Raw genomic sequence first — 7,561 nt, 5'->3', positions numbered from 1 at the left:
AGAAATACAAAAATAAACAATATGATAGTATATTTCGACATGTTAACCTCCGAATAACAACTAAAATGATTTAGACAGTACACAAAAACAGCTTAATAGAATAACGAAGTGTGTATTTGTAACACGAATCAACGCCACAAAAAGTAACGTCACTGGTATATTTAGAAAAAAATGGACTTCAATGCCCGGCATGAATCAAGATAGTTTCCGATTATGTTATTTGATGTATTTGATAACAATTATAATAATACAAAAATAGAATTGTGTAAGTCATAGTGTTACATGCAGGCCTTTCTTCCAAATCAAACTGTGTTAAACAAAATAAATCCTGTGCACATAGTTGCTAAAACTAAAATCATACAAATGAACTGGGTGATTCAATATCATACACGTTAGAGATGTAGCTAGCTATAAAACCAGGTTTAATTCATCCTTTTCTACATAAGAGAATGCCTGTACCGAGTGAGGACAGTTGTTATCCATTCGTTTGATGTGTTTAAGCCATTTATTTTGTCATTTGATTAGGGGTTTCTGTTTTTTAAATTTTCACCGGAGTTAACTATTTTTGTGATTTTACTTTTTTTCTATACTTGGGTGTTTTTCATTCAATTGTATGTTGTTGTCACCGATGTTTTTTGAAACATATACAAAAAAAAAATATTTTTTTTTTAAATAATTCTTGTTTGTTTGTGATGATTTTACTAACTTCCTGTGGTATATGGTTTCTTTTTGGATGGTACATCCTTTGTTTGTTAAGAATGGCGTTTCTGTTGATGTTTCCTCTTTTGTGTTGTTTCATCATATAGTGGTTTCACTAATTCCTGTTCAAACTTGCTGTACGGAGTGTGTTCTCTCCATTGTTTAAGGTGGTATTGGTGTCTTCCTCCATCTTGGATTGTAAAAAACAGAAAAGCAAAGGTCAAAATTTTCTATCAAGTTAGCAAAATTTGATGCAGGAATGAAAATTTTAAATGTGAATGTTTATTTAAAAGAACCACTTTATAAGAATACAACTTATAATTATTAAATATTTTTGCAAATATTGATTATTTTTGGTTGTTTTTAATTTTTTTAAATTGGCATTTTAAGGAGAAGTAACTCTGAAACAGTGCATTTTCTGAAGGATTTTACATGGAATTTTCCTATTTTGTATTTTAGCTGGAAAATACGTACGGTGACCCTATCTTGTCTTTTAATATTCTGAAAGCATTGTCTGAAAGCTATCTTTTCCTTAAGTATTTAGCAATTCTATCATTTTGTTTAGTTTCCAATAACAAAATGGTGTTTTTCTCTGTATAATCCATACAAACTGTGTTATTTTGTCACGTCCTGTAGCTTGAGAAAATGCACGGTGACCTTTTATTTTTATTATATTTTTCAACATTTATCAATAGATACTACGCTTTGGCAAAGTATGAACAAATTCTATCATTTTTATTTTAGACTACCATACCACCTTAAGACCGTATGGGTACTGGTTATCATTGACATCTTTGTTCTTGGTTTTTTTCTCTCGGAAATTTGTCACATTGTCAATCATAACACCGGGCATCTCCATATACTTATAAAGAGAGACGATGTATATACTAGTACATCCAAAAACGTTAGAACGGACAAACCTTTTCATAAAAAAAAACCAGATGTATGCAAAGGCGATAATCGAATTATTATTTGTTTAAGGATAAAAATCGGTCAAAGTCTGGTAATTCATTATATGCGACATGGATTTTGCTCAAGATGTAGGCCGAACGTTGACAAATATTTCTAATATTTTCATCATTTGATTGTCTAGACTAGTATTGTTTGTTTGTCTGAGTCATTATTCTTTTAGAAAATGTAAATTAAATTGCTCTGTGTGCAGCGTAAGCGTTCATATATAAGGCTTTGTTAGGAAACGATTTTGCATTGATTATGATGATGCAATTCTAATGATTTTATTAATTAAACTCACGAGATCAGATATTTTTTGATTGCAATCACTTTGACAGCTTGTTTATCAATTTATGCATCAAAGAATAATTTCAAATTCAAACAAAAGCATAAAAAATTGGTCAGTTTTTTTAATTTCCAGCAAAGTATATAAACAAAGTAAATTAGTTTACCTTACCACACATACTTCGACAGAGAATATTGAAGGAACTGTCTTTAGTTTGTAAGTGTTTGTTGATTTTTATATTATTCTTACAAGGCTTTAAATAGATCTGCAATGCTTCAACAACTTAGCAAGATTATGAAAAATGTCGTATATTGTTCTGATATTTTTGTTTACTAGCTTACATAACTTTGAATAATTTTAATACTAAGGTTTTTCTATCTCAGGAGTAGATTACATCAGCTGTTTCTTGAAACACCTTAGGATGTTTTTATAAATATTTAAATACATGAAAATAAACTATATAATTATGTATTTAATGATACGGTAGGTCACTGATTCTCTGGAGATATATACTGTTACAAAAATAGAAGAGTGTGTACTAGAGATAATATTGAGATGTTTGGATTGCTTAAGGACTCGCTCTTATTTCAAAATCTCTGAAGATTTATGTTGTTACAAGAAAAGTTGTATTGAGATATTTGGATTGGTAAAGGACTCGTTTTTATTTAAACATACATGGATATTTGGAATATTTTTGACTCCTAGTAATTCCTCACATATCTTTTTGTCTATCTTCTTACATTAAACTAGAACACACCCGTGATATCGCGGGTCCGTGACTGAATTAAAGTATATAACTATGCGCAAGCCTTATTTTAGTATTAGTATTGTCATCTGATAAAGTCATGCCGATTATAAGATACACAGTTTTCTTTGCTTTCAAATCTTTCTGTTTGAACCCGTCGAACTGGAACTTATCAATTATTGATAATATTAATTATTTGGAAAACAAAAGGTCCTGGAATGGAGTATTTTTTAATCAACAGCATTGTCCTATATTAGTTATAAATAAAGTTGAATTCTTTGATTCGCTGTTTTACGTCATGCCCGCTAACAAATTGAAAGCTGTACCTATACGCCTTATTTTAGTCCAGATTTTTAGTATTCGTATTGTTATCTTAGAAAGTCTAACTAATTAAAATACTACAATAGGTAACAATTAAGTAGTGTCAACCCTGTGATTATGACCCGTGTACTATTATATAGCATATTAATCCTTAATACACCGTTTGGTGGTGCGCCTGTCAGATGCGGAACGTACAGATAAGGTAATCGGTAACATGTGAATATACTATTGGTATCGGTATCGGACTCGACCCGGAACTTCTTAATTATTGGCAATATTAATTACGTGGAAAACAAAAGGGCCTGGAGTGGTGTAATTTTTAATCTACACCTTTGTACTATATTAGTTATATATAAAGTTGATTTTTTTAATTTGTCGTTTTTACGTGATGACGGCTGACAAATTGGACCTCGTAATTTTAGTATTATAGATAACTGGGCCTAATTTTCAAGTAATGTCGTAGGATTATTAATATATTTTCTTTATTGATGTTTGACAAAAATGTAGACATTTTATATTTGAGATCCAAATTTAATGGTTTATCTCCCTATACATGCAACTATTAAAGGAAATTTCTACATTCTACGGGCTTTTGTCAGAACTATACTAGTAGGACATTGAACGTTCAGTGAAAAATAATTCTATTGTGTTTTATTTTCAGATGTCACTACTATAAAACATTTGCTATCAAAATTATCTTAGTACTATGGATTAGAATTATTTCAACTCAATCGTTGAGTCATATTCAGCCAATCAAGCAGTGTTTTTTGCGCATTGGTCGGGTTGATTTCTCTTTGACAAATTTCCCATTTCATTCAAAACTATATTACAGAATTTGGAATAACTCAGAATTCAACAAAACCATGGTATATCTTTAATATAAAATTTGGAAATGATGTGTTAAATAACATTGTGTATTGTAGTGTTTTATACCATGAAAATTTACTTTATTCGTTTTGTTTTATTCAAAAACAAATGAACGAAAAATTTCTACATATCTTTTTTCTTAACCTTAGTTAAGGATATTGCATTTTTAAAATACACAATTTTATTACTTTAGAAAAGGAACAATGTGTAGTATTAAAAAAAGAACAATGTATAGTAATAAAAAAGGAACAATGTGAAGTATAAGAAAAAGAACAATGTACGGTTTAAGAAAAAGAACAATGTGTAGTATTAGAAAAAGAACAATGTGCAGTATTCGAAAAAGAACATACATAACTATAACATTCACACGATTCATTCAATACAGGAAGTTTTGTATTAATAAAGTTCTATCAGAATTCGTTTTTTTTTTTTAATAATTTCCTACAGAATATATTCAGAAATTCTAACGCAGTAAAATCGTATCCTACATTATTATATGTCATCTAGGTGAGCAAATCTTCTGCAAGATGAAAATAGGCAAGATTCTGTGTGCGATGTTCATGATGCTAATATCAGTTTTAGCAGGAGCAGCTGCTAAGCCACCTAATGGACGACTTGAATTTAGCAGATTAAAACGGGATGCTAATGCCAACAATCTAGATAGAATGGTAAGGTTTCCAGTAATTACGTAAAGAACAATTATTCCTTATATTAAGTTTTAAAATAACAACAACTACTACTACTACTATAAATACTACAACTACTACTTTTATTGCAACAACAACAACAACTACTAATACATCAACAACAACAACATAATAATGATAATAATAATAATGATAATGATAATGATAATGATAATAATAATAATAATAATAATAATAATAGTGATAATAATGATAATAATAATTATGATAATGATAATAATAATGATAAAATAATAATAATAGTGATAATAATGATAATAATAATAATTATGATAATGATAAAATAATAATGATAAAATAATAATGATAATAATAACAACACAATCAATAATAATCGTTTTTTTTTCAGTTAAAAAGAGGCTAGTTGGTCTGTGGCACAACAAACTGGATCTTTCATCATTAAATAAAAGAAATTGAACTAAATTTTATTTATCGTTGATCTATATATATTGTTTTGTTATTTCATCTTACCATTCTATTGGCCATATGTTCCTTGAAAAAATGATTGTAAATTGATTCGCTGCAACTCATATATCAAACAAAAACGGGTGCCACATGTGGATCAGGATTTGCTTGGCCTTACGGAGCACCTGAGATTAACCCCAGTTCTTGCTGAGGTGCGTGGTGCTCTGTATTTAGTTTTCTTTGGGTTTTTTTTTTGTAATGTTGTTTTACTGTTTATCTGTTGGTCTATTTCTTAGGAGATAACTGTATTGTATTTTAGGCTCCGACGGCATCAATTGGGGATTTGATGGTCGCAAATTAAGTTCACTGGCGACGCGATCCCCAATTGATGCCGCCGGAGCTTAAAATACAATATTGTTATCTCCATTCTAATAAAACTGACTGAAAACAACGTTAAAACATGTATTTAAAGTTTGCCATATGCCGTCTGCGCTTGCGCGTACGTCCCATAGCATCAATTGTCAATTGATGCCATGTAAATATGTGACGTTATCCAATCAAAATGCTCTTGGTATAAATAATGGCCTCGGACAGTTTTAATGGCCCTCGGTGTTGCCTCAGGGCCATTATAACCATCCTTGGCCATTATTAATACCGCGGGCATGTTACAGGGCCAATATGAAAAATACCATACATTAATACTATAGTATTATATGTCTCTGGTGCACTTAAGGACTATACAAATTCTTGGTGCACTAAGAACAAAGTTTTTGCACTAAGGACATTAAAATGATGTTAAGAGACCACCAACATGGATATGAAAAGATATAAGTATAATTCTCTTAAATATAAAATTGCCATTTGGGTACCAATATATACAAGGACGTATATTAGTTATACGTCCTTGATATATATCATAATTTTGAAGTTAAGGTAGTTCGGGGGTTCAAATTTTAGCGCCGTCTGCGCATGAAGTTGCGCATTGATATCGTAAGTGATGTACATTGTCGCAATTTTCCATAAAAGTAAAATATGATTCTTTAAATAATCTTTTTTATTCAAATGCATTGAGCAAGAGTTGAATAACTTTTAAATGCAATTTTAAAACTTAATAAAAATTTATTGTTACAATTGTCTTTGTTGAAAAGTACTTCCGTTCTAAAAATAAATATGGAGCATGTTTTTGACGAAGGAGAAGAATGAAGAGAGAATAACTCATATTTATCGAACACGTGAACTGCTTTTCATGAATACTGTAATGCAGATCGAAATTATAGATAACGATCTTCATTTTTGGAAGCTTATGAAGCAGTTTCACCCTTGTCTTACACTAGAAAAGGTCAGACAAACATGCGAAAGATGATGCAAACAAATCATGAAAAGGGGGAAATTTAAACTGACAAGTAAGTACTAATGAATTGAATATACATGTTCAAAGAGCGATTCACGACCACTGAAAAATAACATGTAAGCGTAAATAATTTCAAAACAATATCCGTGTCGAAAAACAAAACAATGACCCCCCCCCTTTTCAGGCTGAAAATTAATTATAAATGTAACCATAGGCATAGCTCATGGTTCTTTTATCATGTAATAGATTTGAAAATTTGTGGACCTGAGAAATATGTCATCTGCATAGGGTTCAGACTATTTAAGTTTCTGGGAGAAAAGGTCATGATTCATGAAAGTAGGGGGTTTATATAATTACATGTATAGGCAAACATAATTTTCTTGTTGTAAACCTGGATTATTCGAATGTGAAAGCAGTTGATTTTGTCCGAATTCCAGTATAACATTTTTGGTTAAGCATGCACACTTAAAATTTAGACATGTTAGAACAAAACCCATCTATATAAAAAAAGATGTGGGATGATTGCCAATTAGACAACTTCAATGTATCCAAAAGAGACCAAAATGGCACAGACATAAACAGCTGTAGATCACCGTACGTCCTTCAACAATTAGCAAAGCCCATACCGCATATATAGTCAGCAATGAAAGGCCCAGATATGATAATGTACATGATGTACAACAATTCAAACAAGAAAACAAACGGCCTTATTTGTATAAAAAAAATAATGAAAAACAAATATGTAACACATAAACAAATGACAACCACTGAATTACAGGCTCCTGACTTGGGACAGACACATACATAATTAATGTGGCGGGGTTAAACAAGTTAGCCAGATCTAGACTGTATGAATTATTTTTAAAAATGAATCATTTCACAAAACTACCTTTCTTACCGATGGTCTGGATTGAGGGTCCTTCGTTTAATTCCTATCTTATTCTGTATACCATTTATCTCTATTTTTTTTTTTTTTTTTTTTTTTTCAATTTTTCTGTACTTCTTATAATTTAACAACCCGTTTTTCTTCATTGTTACATGTATGTCTATTTTCTTTATTTACAAATGTATTGTGAACATTACATGCATTATTCTCTATTCTTTAGAACTTTTCCTTACCCTCCTATATTATATTTGATCAGGGGTCGAAATTGGCGCTGGTCCGGTGGTCCGAGACGAGTAGAATTTGTGTGGGACCAGTAGATTTTGTCAGCTGGTGGTCCAGCGGA

The 7,561-nt window shown here is 30.7% G+C and overlaps 1 long non-coding RNA gene across 1 annotated transcript; it reads left to right on the top strand.

The window, feature by feature from the left end:
• Nucleotides 1-1,963: 1,963 nt before the first annotated feature.
• Nucleotides 1,964-4,999, top strand: LOC143079483 (uncharacterized). The gene is made up of 3 exons (XR_012979419.1): nt 1,964-2,152; nt 4,377-4,537; nt 4,926-4,999. It is a non-coding gene; the product is annotated as an uncharacterized LOC143079483 (long non-coding RNA).
• Nucleotides 5,000-7,561: the final 2,562 nt, after the last annotated feature.

This window comes from Mytilus galloprovincialis, chromosome 6 (assembly GCF_965363235.1).
Source record: "Mytilus galloprovincialis chromosome 6, xbMytGall1.hap1.1, whole genome shotgun sequence".
NCBI lineage: Eukaryota > Metazoa > Mollusca > Bivalvia > Mytilida > Mytilidae > Mytilus > Mytilus galloprovincialis.
This window is presented reverse-complemented; position numbering and strand designations above follow the sequence as displayed.